Below are 14,232 nucleotides of genomic sequence, written 5' to 3' on the forward strand. Positions count from 1 at the left end.
TGTAAATAAACAAAATATCCAATAAAAAATTAAATTTGAAATGTTGAGGTAACTGTGGAATAAAAATGATCATCTAAGGTGAGGTAACCCAGAGCCAGAAAATCCAACATTGCACATTTCTGTTCTGTGTGGCTTTTACACTTTACATATGAACATTTCATTTAGAACACCACAGAGGTTAAGTGGCTGGTAAGAGCCCAAGTGGGAAGATGGGATCTTTCAAGGAAAGGGATATAAACAAGTGGCAGCTTGCAGTGACAAACAGACCTGTTACTGATAGTCCTGGTCTGGGTGGAGATGGTGAGGAGGTCAGGAAGAGACAGCACACACTCTTCTGACCTCATGAGAGAGAACCAACAAGTACAACTGATCTTTGCACCGTCTTACTTGGCAAGATGCCACATTGGACTTTTGTGAACCCACAACCTTGCTCTTAACTGGTCAAATCAGATCCTCATTCCAATCCCGGTGAACATGATGGGAAACCATGATATCTTTTACACAGCATAATCCACTTAGTGCTCCCCAGACAATAGACTGTTGCTGCCCAAAATGGAATTGAAGGATTTTTAGGAAGTGAAAAAGAGGACGCAGAGTGGAATGATTAGGAGTGTGTTTCCAATACAGTGGTTCTCAACCTTCCTAACACTGTGACCCTTTAATACACTTTCTCACATTGTGGTGATCCCCCCATCCATAAAATTATTTTTGTTGCTTCTTCATAACTGTATTTTTGCTGCTGTTATGAATCTTAATGTAAATATCTGGTACACAGGGTATCTGATATGCAACCCTGAGAGAGTGTAATTCAACCACACACACACACACACACACACACACACACACACACACACACCAAGGGGTTGTGAGCCACAGGTTGAGAAGCTCGTTTCTAGGAGAAGCTGGCTCTGGGTTGTAAACATGATTGAAATACCTTGTATGGAATTTTAAAAGAACTAATAATACTGCTCTCCCTCATCTTGTTGCTGGGAATAGGGAAGCACAGAGAGGTTGTTGACACCTTCCCTCTCAGCCCACTGTGGTCGAGAAATCAGGTGTCAAGCCAGTCTGTTGAAAGAGCCTGATAATACAGAATGAGAGACAGATGGACAAACTTGATAATACAGAAACAAGACAGACAACAAAAGACAGTGAGAGGAGAGGAGAGAGAGTTTTAGGGATTTTGAGGATGGATAATCAACATTGAGACAGGGCTACTGACAATACAGAAAGGGTATGTGGTTCGACTGAGAGAGTGACTGCCCAGCATGCATGAAGTTCCATCTCCAGCATAGCATAGCCTAGGCATGGTAGCTATGTAGTGAGTCCTAGGGCAGCCTGAGCTAATGAGACCCTATCTCAAAAGAAACAGACTTCTTAGCCACAGAAGGAACACTGGAAGTGGGAATTAGAAATGACTTCCTAAGACAGAAAGAAGCCAAAAGTAACTCTAAGATTCAACTTCTAAGCTTTTCTTCCCCTGGTGAACTCATCCCAACATCTGTGTACCTGTCTCAAGAAACTCACTGTAAGAAACTCTTGTAAGTCCTAATAGAGCACTGATTTTTCAATTCTGACTACCTGAGTCCCATCACAGTTCAATTATCTATTTAGTATTCCTTAAAAGACCTGGGCAAATGCCTACTCAACTTTGAGCCTTAAATTCTCTCATCTGAAAAACTGAAGGATTTTAATGGTACAGATGAATCATGAAGTAAAAATGAGTGCTGGGAAGCACAGGACCTGGCATTTTGTAGGTGCTTGGTGAGCATCTGGTGCCACAGAGAGAAAGAGGGAGACAGCTTAAAGATAGCTTGAGGGAGACACAGCAAGTTGAGGGAGCTGAGGATGGGTGAGGGAGCTAGGGGCAGTATGAGAAAGTTGGGGACAAGGTGAGGGAACTAGGGACAGGGTGAGGGAGCTGGACATTTGGAGGTTCATTGTCAGCGTGAATGCCTGTGACATGTGTGTGTGGTACCCACAGAAAAAATGTAACCCTTGGAACTGGAGTTACATAGAGTTAAGAGCAAATATGTGGGTACTGGTAAGAATATCAGCATCTCCAAACCCCGTGGGAGAGAGAGCTCACCGCCCGGACAGGTGGGCACTCCTGAGACTGCAGAGCTGAAGAGACCACAAATACTGCCCACCCCTGCCCACATCCCTGGCCCAAGAGGAAACTGTATACGGCCTCTGGGAAACGGTAGATAGGGGCACTGGAGCTGCAAGTACCCTGCGCCAGAGACACCTCCGGAACCTGAGGAGACTGGATCAACAGTTCACTGCACCTAAATCCTGTGGGAGGGAGAGCAAAAACTTCAGAGAGGCAGACATGCCTGGGAATCCAGAAGAGACTACACTCTGCCCAAATTTCTGACTCCAGAGGAAAACACCAAATGCCATCTGGGACCGTGGTAAAGGCTCCTCGTAAGGGGGGCACAGGTGCTCCTGGTGGCTGCCCTCAGGGAGAGCTCAAAAGTAACACCCACGAGCAAACTCGACCCTCGGAACCACAGGTAAGACCAACATTACTGCTCCAAGTCACCTTTTTGGTGAACTCAGGACACAGGCCCACAGGAACAGCTGAAGACCTGTAGACAGGAAAAACTACATGACTGAAAGCAGAACACTCTGTTCCTATAACTGGCTGAAAGGAAACAGGAAAACATGTCTACAGCACTCCTGACACACAGGCTTATAGGACAGTCTAGCCACTGTCAGAAATAGCAGAACAAAGTAACACCAGAGATAATCTGATGGTGAGAGGCAAGCCCAGGAACCCAAGCAACAGAAACCAAAACTATATGGCATCATTGGAGCCCAATTCTCCCACCAAAGCAAACACTGAATATCCAAACACACCAGAAAAGCAAGATCTAGATTTGAAATTGTATTTGATCATAATGCATTAGGACGTCAAGAAAAACATGAAGAACTCCCTTAGAGGAATGCAGGAAAACATAAATAAACAAGTAGAAGCCTATACAGACAAATCACAAAAATCCCTGAAAGAATTCCAAGAAAACACAATCAAACATTTGAAGGAATTAAACATGGAAAGAGAAGCAATCAAGAAAGAACACGGGGGAAAAACCCTGGATATAGAAAACTAAAGGAAGAAAAAAGGAGCCATAGATACAAGCATCACCAACAGAATACAAGAGATAGAAGAGAGAATCTCAGGAGCAGAAGATTCCATTGAAATCATCAACACAACTGTCAAAGATAATGTAAAACGGAAAAAGCTACTGGTCCAAAACATAAAGGAAATCCAGGACTCAATGAGAAGATCAAACCTAAGGATAATAGGTATAGAAGACAGTGAAGACTCCCAGGCCAAAGGAACAGTAAATATCTTCAACAAAATCGTAGAAGAAAACTTTCCTAACATACAGAAAGAGATGCCCATAAGCATACAGGGAAGCCTACAGAACTCCAAAAAATGGACTAGAAAAGAAACTCCTCACATCACATAATAGACAAAACACCAAATACACAAAATAAAGAATATTAAAAGCAGTAAGGGAAAAAGGTCAAGTAACATGTAAAGGCAGACCTATAAGAATCACATCAGTCTTCTCACCAGAGACTATGAAAGCCAGAAGATCCTGGACAGATGGAATGCAGACCTTAAGAGAACACAAATGCCAGCCCAGGTTACTCTATCCTGCAAAACTCTCAATTAACATAGATGGAGAAACCAAGATATTCCATGACACAACCAAATTTACACAATATATTTCTACAAATCCAGCCCTACAAAGGATAATAAATGGTAAAGCCCAACATACGGAGGCAAGCTACACCCTAGAAAAAGCAAGAATCTAATCGTCTTGGAAACAAAACAAAGAGAAGAAAAGTGCACAAACATAACCTCACTTCCAAATATGAATATAACAGGAACAATAATCACTATTCCTTAATATCTCTCGACATCAATGGTCTCAACTCACCAATAAAAGACATAGATTAACAAACTGGATATGCAATGAGGACCCTGCATTCTGCTGCCTACAGGAAACACACCTCAGAGACAAAGACAGACATTACCTCAGAGTGAAAGGCTGGAAAACAACTTTCCAAGCAAATGGTCTGAAGAAGCAAGCTGGAGTAGCCATTCTAATATCAAATAAAATGAATTTTCAACTAAAAGTCATCAAAAAAGTTAAGGAAGGACACTTCATATTCATCAAAGGAAAAATCCACCAAGATGAACTCTCAATCCTAAATATCTATGCCCCAAATACAAGGGCACCTACATACGTAAAAGAAACCTTACTAATGCTCAAAACACACATTGCACCTCACACAACAATAGTAGGAGATTTCAACACCCCACTCTCATCAATGGACAGGTCATGGAAACAGAAATTAAACAGAGACATAGACAGACTAAGAGAAGTCATGAACCAAATGGACTTAACAGATATTTATAGAACATTCTATCCTAAAGCAAAAGGATATACATTCTTCTCAGCACCTCATGGTACTTTCTCCAACATTGACCATGTAATTGGTCAAAAAACAGGCCTCAACAGATACAAAAAGATAGAAATAATCCCATTATTTCTAAATAGAGGGGCTAAAGCTGGTCTTCAATAACAATAAGGGAAGAACGCCACATATATGTGGAAGTTGAACAATACTCTACTCAACGATAACCTAGTCAATGAAGATATAAGGAAAGAAATTAAAAACTTCTTAGAATTTAACGAAAATGAAGGTACAACATACTCAAACTTATGGGACAAAATGAAAGCTGTGCTAAGATGAAAGCTCTGAGTGCCTGCAGAAAGAAACAGGAGAGAAACAGGTCTGACAGCACACCTAAAAGCTCTAGAACAAAAAGAAGCAAATACACCCAGGAGGAGTAGAAGGCAGGAAATAATCAAACTCAGAGCTGAAATCAACCAAATAGAAACAAAAAGGACCATAGAAAGAATCAACAGAACCAAAAGTTGGTTCTTTGAGATACTCAACAAGATAGATAAACCCTTAGCCAGACTAGTGAGAGGACACAAAGAGTGTGTCCAAATTAACGAAATCAGAACTGAAAAGGGAGACATAACTACACAATCACAGAAAATTCAAAAATCATCAGATCCTACTACAAAAGCCTATATTCAAAAAAAATTGAAAATCTGCAGGAAATGGACAATTTCCTAGACAGATACCAGGTACCGAAGTTGAATCAGGAACAGATAAACCAGTTAAACAACCCCATAACTCCTAAGGAAATAGAAGCAGTCTGTAAAGGTCTCCCAACCAAAAAGAGCCCAGGTCTAGATGAGTTTAGTGCAGAATTCTAGCAGACCTTCATAGAAGACCTCATACCAATACTATCCAAACTATTACACAAAATTGAAACAGATGGAGCACTACCGAATTCCTTCTATGAAGCCACAATTACTCTTTTACCTAAACTACACAAAGACCCGACAAAGAAAGAGAACTTCAGACCAATTTCCCTTATGAATATCGATGTAAAAATACTCAATAACATTCTGGCAAACTGAATCCAAGAGGACATCAAAACAATCATCCACCATGATCAAATAGGCTTCATCCAAGGCATGCAGGGATGGTTTAATATACGGAAAACCATCAACGTGATCCATTATATAAACAAACTGAAAGAACAAAACCACATGATCATTTCATTAGATGTTGAGAAAGAATTTGACAAAATTCAACACCCCTTCATGATACAAGTCCTGGAAAGAATAGGAATCCAAGGCCCATACCTAAACATAGTAAAAGCCATATACAGCAAACCAGTCACTAACATTAAACTAAAAGCAGAGAAACGTGAAGCAATCCCACTAAAATTAGGGACTAGACAAGGCTGCCCACTCTCTCCCTACTTATTCAATATAGTTCATGAAGTTCTAGCCAGAGCAATCAGACAACAAAAGGAGATCAAGGGGATACAGATTGGAAAAGAAGAAGTCAAAATATCACTATTTGCAGATGATATGATAGTATATTTAAGTGATCCCAAAAGTTCCACCAGAGAACTACTAAAGCTGATAAACAACTTCAGCAAATTGACTGGGTATAAAATTAACTCAAATAAATCAGTAGCCTTCCTCTACACAAAAGAGAAACCAGCCGGGAAAGAAATTAGGGAAACGACACCCTTCATAATACTCCCAAATAATATAAAGTACCTCGGTGTGACTTTAACCAAGCAAGCAAAAGATCTGTACAATAAGATCTTCAAGCCTCTGAAGAAAGAAATTGAAGAAGACGTCAAAAGATGGAAAGATCTCCCATGCTCATGGATTGGCAGGATTAATATAGTAAAAATGGCCATTTTACCAAAAGCGATCTACAGATTCAATGCAATCCCCATCAAAACACCAATCCAAAACTTCAAAGAGTTAGACAGAAAAATTTGCAAATTCATCTGGAATAACAAAAAACCAAGGATAGCTAAAACTATCCTCAACAATAAAAGGTCTTCAAGGGGAATCACTATCAATGAACTCAAGCAGTATTACAGAGCAATAGTGATAAAAACTACATGGTATTGGCACAGAGACAGACAGATAGACCAATAGAATAGAATTGAAGACCTAGAAATGAACCCACACACCTATGGTCACTTGATTTTTGACAAAGGAGCCAAAACCATCCGATGGAAAAAAGATAGCATTTTCAGCAAATGGTGCTGATTCAACTGGACGTCAACATGTAGAAGAATGCAGATCGATCCATGCTTATGACCCTGTACAAAGCTTAAATCCAAGTGGATCAAGGACCTCCACATCAAACCAGATACACTCAAACTAGAAGAAGAAAAAGTGGGGAAGCAACTCGAACACATGGGCACTGGAGAAAATTTCCTGAACAAAACACCAATGGCTTATGCTCTAAGATCAAGAATAGGCAAATGGGATCTCATAAAACTACAAAGCTTCTGTAAGGCAAAGGACACTGTGTTTAGGACAAAACTGCAACCAACAGATTGGGGAAATATCTTTACCAATCCTACAACAGATAGAGGCCTTATATCCAAAATATACAAATAACTCAAGAACTTAGACCACAGGGAGACAAATAACCCTATTAAAAAATGGGGTTCAGATCTAAACAAAGAATTCACAGCTGAGGAATGCCGAATGGCTGAGAAACACCTAAAGAAATGTTCAACATCTTTAGTCATAAGGGAAGTGCAAATCAAAACAACCCTGAGATTTCACCTCACACCAGTCAAAATGGCTAAGATCAAAAACTCAGGTGACAACAAATGCTGGTGAGGATGTGGAGAAAGAGGAACACTCCTCCATTGTTGGTGGGATTGCAGACTGGTACAACCATTCTGGAAATCAGTCTAGAGGTTCCTCAGAAAATTGGACTTTGAACTACCTGAGGATCCAGCTATACCTCTCTTGGGCATATACCCAAAAGATGCCCCAACATATAAAAAAGACACATGCTCCACTATGTTCATCGCAGCCTTATTTATGATAGCCAGAAGCTGGAAAGAACCCAGATGCCCTTCAACAGAGGAATGGATACAGAAAATGTGGTACATCTACACAATGGAGTACTACTCAGCTATCAAAAACAATGACTTCATGAAATTCATAGGCAAATGGATGGAACTAGAAAATATCATCCTGAGCGAGGTAACCCAATCACAGAAAAACACACATGGTATGCACTCATTGATAAGTGGCTATTAGCCCAAATGCTTGAATTACCCTAGATGCATAGAACACATGAAACTCAAGACAGATGATCAAAATGTGAATTCTTTACTCCTTCTTTAAAAGGGGAACAAGAACACCCTTGGCAGGGAATAGAGAGGCAAAGATTAAAACAGACACAGAAGGAACACCCATTCAGAGCCTGCCCCACATGTGGCCCATACATATACAGCCACCCAATTAGATAAGATGGATGAAGCAAAGAAGTGCAGGCCGACAGGAGCCGGATGTAGATCTCTCCTGAGAGACACCCAGAATACAGCAAATACAGAGGTGAATGCCAGCAGCAAACCACTGAACTGAGAATGGGACCCCTGTTGAAGGAATCAGAGAAAGGAATAGAAGAGCTTGAAGGGGCTCGAGACCCCTTATGAACAACAATGCCAAGCAACCAGAGCTTCCAGGGACTAAGCCACTACATAAAGACTATACATGGACTGACCCTGGACTCTGACCTCATAGGTAGCAATGAATGGCCTAGTAAGAGCACCAGTGTAAGGGGAAGCCCTTGGTCCTGCCAAAACTGAACCCCGAGTGAACGTAATTCTTGGGGGGAGGGCGGTAATGGGGGGAGGTTGGGGAAGGGAACACCCATATAGAGTGGGCGGGGGAGGGGTTAGGGGGACGTTTGCCCGGAAACCGGGAAAGGGAATAACATTCGAAATGTAAATAAGAAATACTCAAGTTAATAAAAACAAAAAGAAAAAGAAAAAAAAGAAATACAGGGCAACAAAGATAAACAGGTAGAAGTCCTTAAGTCCTTAAAGAGGAAACACAAAAATCCCTTAAAGTATTACATGAAAACACAAGCAAACAGGTAAAGGAATTGAACACAACCATCCAGGATTTCAAAATGGAAATAGAAGCAATAAAAAATGCACAAAGAGAGACAACCCAGGAGACAGAAAACCTAGGAAAGAGATCAGGAGTCACACATGCAAGCATCACCAACAAAATGCAAGAGACAGAAAAGAGAATCTCAGGTGCAGAAGATACCATAGAAAACATTGACACAACCATCAAAGAAAATGCAAACTGCAAAGCGCTCCTAACACAAAGCATCCAGGAAGTTCAAAGCACAATGAGAAGATCAAATCTAAGGATAATAGGTATAGAAGAGAGTGAGGACTCCCAACTTAAAGGGCCAGTAAATATCTTCAACAAAATTATAGAAGAAAACTTCCCTAACCTGAAGAAAGAGATGCCCATGAACATACAAGAAGCCTACACAATTCCAAATAGATTGGACTAGAAAAGAAATTCATCCAGTCACATAATAATCAAAACACCAAATGGACAAAACAAAGAAAGAATATTAAAAAATAAGAAAAGGAAGTCGGAAGTGACGGAGCCGAGCTAGCGAGATGAGGCCACCTCTATGGTCTTCCTCTCCTTTGAAAAGGAAACCTATCAGCGGATAAACCGAGAATCTGCTTTGGCGTGTCAGGTAGGACTTGTAAAAGCCAAAAAGAAAAAAAAATCGAGGAGACAGGACCGTTGGGTGTTGAGAACTCTCATGCGTGGTGACGGATTGGCGGCAAGAAAGGAGACTCCCCCCCACCCCCCCACCTCCGAGCCGTTACTTGAATTTGAATTTAGAGTTTAATTTCCTATAACATTCTCTACTAGAAGAATCTTGGCAGTATCTTAAAGGCATCACTGACTTCTGGATCCTGTATAAAGCCCAAGGAGAAAAGAATTGGGCCGCTCCAATTCTAGATCACATTCTTCAAGAGCCAAGTCTAGATCACAGTCTAGTTCTAGATCAAGATCAAGATCACATTCTAGAAAGAAGAGATACAGTTCTAGGTCTCGTTCCAGAACATATTCAAGGTCTCGTAGTAGAGATCATATTTATTCTAGAGATTATCGTCGGGATTACAGGAATAATAGAGGAATAAGACGACCTTATGGGTACAGAGGAAGGGGTAGAGGGTATTATCAAGGAGGAGGAGGTAGATATCTCGAGGTGGCTATAGACCTGTTTGGAATAGAAGGCACTCTAGGAGTCCTAGGCAAGGTCGGTCATGGTCCAGGAGCCCGAAAAGAAGATCTGTGTCTTCTCAAAGATCCCGAAGCAGATCTCGCCGGTCATACAGATCCTCTAGGTCTCCAAGATCATCATCATATCATTCTTCACCCCCTTATAGCAAATCTCCTGTCTCTAAAAGACGAGGGTCTCAGGAAAAACAGACCAAAAAAGCTGAAGGGGAACCCCAAGAAGAGAGTCCTTTGAAAAGCAAATCACAGGAGGAACCAAAGGATACTTTTGAACATGATCCATCTGAATCTATTGATGAGTTTAATAAATCTGCTATCTGATATTTGGCCTGGCCTTTCAGCAATGATAAAAGGTCACATAGTCCTTCACCTATTGCTACCCCACCCAGTCAGAGTTCATCATGCTCAGATGCCCCCATGCTTAGTACAGTCCACTCTGCCAAAATACCCCCTCTCAGCACTCACATTCCATTCAGCACAGTCCTGAGAGGTCTGGCTCTGGTTCTGTTGGGAAAAGTCAAGTCCTTCTCAGAATAGTCCATTCATCACATCCCATCGAAGAATATCAAATAAAACTTAGGGGCGGTCCTCTTTTATCCTGACGGAGGAAAACTAGCAAAACAGGAAAGTTTTGAAAAGGTTCACAGATGAAGAGTCTAGAGTATTCCTGCTTGATAAGGGAAATACCAGGGATAAAGAGTCCCCAAAGGAGAAAGGGTCCAAGAAAGGCAGGACAGACGGAGATTGGGACAATCAGGAGGTTCTAGATTACTTTAGTGATAAAGAGTCTGCAAAACAAAAGTTCCATGATTCTGAAGGGGATGACACAGAGGGAGACAGAGGATTATAGACAAGGAAAGTCCTCATAGGGAAGAGCTTTTACTTCATCTCACCGGAATACTGAGGAGGAAGGACCCTCAAAGTCCAAAGTTTCATTAAAAGGCAGTAGAGAAAGGATGGATTTAGAAAGAAAAAAATTATAAACAAAGAGACTAATAGTGGAAAGGAGACTACAAAGGGCACCCCACTTTCGAAGACAAATGGACAGAATCAGTGAAGAAAAGTCACTGGAGCAGGTAAAGTCTGAAAAGCTCAAAGAAAACAGTGCCCTCAACAGAGTCTGGAAGAAAAGTCCATCTTCAAAGGAGATCCCATGAGGATCAAATGATAGCAGTGATCACCCCTGAAGTCAAATCAAAATGGCCCCTGTTCCTCTGGATGACTCCAACAGACCTGCCTCCTTGACTAAAGACAGGCTACTTGCTAGCACGCTTGTCCATTCTGTCAAGAAAGAACAAGAATTCCGATCCATCTTTGACCACATTAAGCTGATCAAAAACTTCAGAGTCTACAATACAGTATCTGGGACAAGGAAGAAATAAAAAATTGACCCTAAAGACTCTTTACCAGAAAATTTAATGAAAAGAGCCCTGAGATACAGGAATATATCCAAACTTATGAGAGGAGCAAGAGAGTTTTTAAAGAAGAAATTCAAAAGGGAGATAAAAAATTAAGGTGTGATTCAGCTGATCTTTGGCATGACATTGACCATCGCCGCAAAGAAAGAAGTAAAGAGCGGGGAGATTCCAAAGGTTCGAGGAATCTTCAAGGAGTACAAAAACAGAAAACATGGAAGATCATCGGTCTATCATCCTCTTCAGCTCACCTAAAAACTCTAGAACAGAAAGAAGAAAAAAGAGAAGACGAGTTTAAATCTCACCATGAGATGAAAGACTACTCAGGATTTGCAGGAGTTAGCAGACCACGAGGAACCTTTTTTCAGATCAGAGGCAGAGGAAGAGCCAGAGGCATTTTTGCTGGGACAAATAGTCCAAAAAAAACGGACTTCCAAAAGAGACCAAGGAAAAACCAGGAGCTGGTTCTTTGCACGAAAATTGGGCCAAAAAGAGGTCTGGTACTTTTCAACCCGCTTTAATTTCAAAAACTAAGTCCAAAATGGACTCATGACAAATACCAAGGAGATGGGATTGTTGAGGATGAAGAGGAGACCATGGAAAATAATGAAGAGAAGAAGGACAGGCGCAAAGAAGAAAAGGAATAGTCTCAAGATTGCATCAGGGAGCAGAACTTGACACTTAATTTTTTTAAACCTGATTTTTGTTTTCAAATAAGAATGTAAGCATTTTACTTCAAAAATCATGTTTCCAAGTAGTCTATAGAAAGTTTTAAGGAAATATTTGAAAAATAGACAATTTTGAAAATTGTACTGAAAAAAGTAGAAACGTTCAAATCATATTTGTAACGATCAACTTTTAAACTGTTTTTTGTTACATGCCTTGTATTAAACCCTATTAGATAGAACAGTTCATTGACAGCTCTAGCAGCCTCCCTGTTAACCAAATGAACGTTAGCTCTACACAGATCCACACAGATCCTCAGACAGGAGTTGTTCATAGACCACACTAATCGTTTTAACTGTACATATCAGTTCAACATCTTTGAAAATTTGAGCACTAAAAGGGTGACTAATTTTTTAATATCAATACTATTTCAAACTATTTCTTCAACAAAAATAATGAGGAAAGCTTTGTTAATAGCTAAAAGGTACAAATTAAAAGTTAGATTCAGTTTTTTGAAAGCAAACAAAGGCCTAAAATAATTAAGACTTCACATGAGTTCAAAATTGAATATTCTCTTCCATTCTCAAAACACAAAGATACCAGCTAAAGAGAGAGAAATTGGTTTGTAAGATCAATTTTGCTAATGAAAGACCTGATTGTATTAAAAACAAAACAAAAAAAATTCAAGACCACGACAGGTTTGGGGAGATCCGTGGAAAAACTGCATCAAAACAATCTGACTTCACTATGGATGCTTGAAAGTAGGTTCCCGAGGGAAATGCAACGGGTTGAGTTGGTTTAATAATTAATCCTATTTACTAAAACAAAGATTTTTCAAAGCATGTATTATTGATCTAATTTCAATTTAAGTTTATAAAATTGGCCTTTTTTGAAAGCATTTGAGGTAAAAATCTCTCCACTATTTCAACACCCTAAGAACTAATTTTAAACAAAGGTAAGATTGCTACATTGCAAATTAGTCTTGTATTTTGCAAAAAAAGATTCTTATTCTGTTACCATATCTAAACTTTTCACGTTTTGATGATTATACAGTGTCTTTGAACTGCTAAAACCTTTTGGCAGCAAAGTTAAACTAAAAGGGAAAACCTGTGAAGTGAGGAGCATTGCCACTAAAAACCATGGAATCATTTAGTAAATCAGAAAATACTTGTCAACTCTTCAACCTGGACCTATTCAATAGTTGCTTAAATCAAAAACCTAAAACAATTTTCCATGAATATACAAAAGGAGGTTAAACACTGAATTTTACAAATTCAGGTTTACTCTTTCCACAACAGAGAAAAGTAGATTATTTCAAAATATTTATAGGGATGCAGCTGTATTTAGTGGTTTTTCCATTTTAGTATGCATCCTAGTAAAGGGGTTGTTAGAAGAACTAGAACACCATGAATATTCTCCTTCTAGAGAACTACTGTATGTACTTTGAGATCTCCATTTAGAACATCCTTCATGACATGATAAAAGCTGCACACCTTCAAGCAAAATAACTGGATACAATGCATACTATAACACTGCAAATGATATACACTGCCATCCTTCCTTTACCAAGAAAAGAAATAAAAAGGAACCAAAGGATTTTCCCAGAAAAAAAATAAGAAAACAGTTTAGGAAACAACTCCCTTCACAATGCTTCAACATCTTAGGAATTTTAATATAAAAAAAATAACTCAGTTGCACTCTATTTCAAAGAATTGTTATTGTTCCATTTCGTCACAGTTAAAAAGTGTTGGGAATTAAATTATAATTTGAGGAGGAAAATATCCAATGAGAATGAATGTAGATGGCTAAAGATTCTTCTCAGTGTGGTGTATATTTCAAAAGAAATTGTCATAAGAAAATGTCCTAAGTGGTAAAGATGGAAAGGCTATCTCTTTCTGATGTTTCAAAAATACCAACTTGTATAAATTTGATCTGTGGTTTGATAAATGATTTTAATTTAAAAAAAATAAGAAAAGGTCAAAGAACATATTAAAGCAAACCTATCAGAAATACACCAGACTTCTCACCAGAGACTTGAAAAGCCAGAAGATCCTGGGCAAATGTCATACAGACTGTAAGAGAACACAAATGGGAGCTCAGACTACCATACCAAGCAAAACTATCAATTAACATGAATGGAGAAAACAAGATATTCCATGGCAAAACCAAATTTACACAATATTGTTGCACAAATCCAGACCTACAGATGGAAAACTCCAACACAACATGGGAAACTATACCCTAGAAAAAGCAAGAAAGTAATCATCTTACAACAAACCCAAAAGAGGATAACCACACAAACATAATCCACCTCTAACAATGAAAATAACAGGAAGCAACAATCATTTTCCTTAATCTCTTTTAACATCAATGGACTCCATTCCCCAGTAGAAAGACATAGACTAAAAGACTGGATAAGTAAACAAGACCCAGCA

General features: G+C 39.5%; 1 pseudogene; it reads left to right on the forward strand.

Annotated features, from left to right (window-relative positions):
* The window catches only part of LOC116901072, a 34,932-nt pseudogene extending 23,053 nt beyond the window's left edge, over window positions 1-11,879 (forward strand).
* The last annotated feature ends 2,353 nt before the right edge of the window (window positions 11,880-14,232 follow it).

Source organism: Rattus rattus, chromosome 5, assembly GCF_011064425.1.
Source record: "Rattus rattus isolate New Zealand chromosome 5, Rrattus_CSIRO_v1, whole genome shotgun sequence".
Taxonomy (NCBI): domain Eukaryota; kingdom Metazoa; phylum Chordata; class Mammalia; order Rodentia; family Muridae; genus Rattus; species Rattus rattus.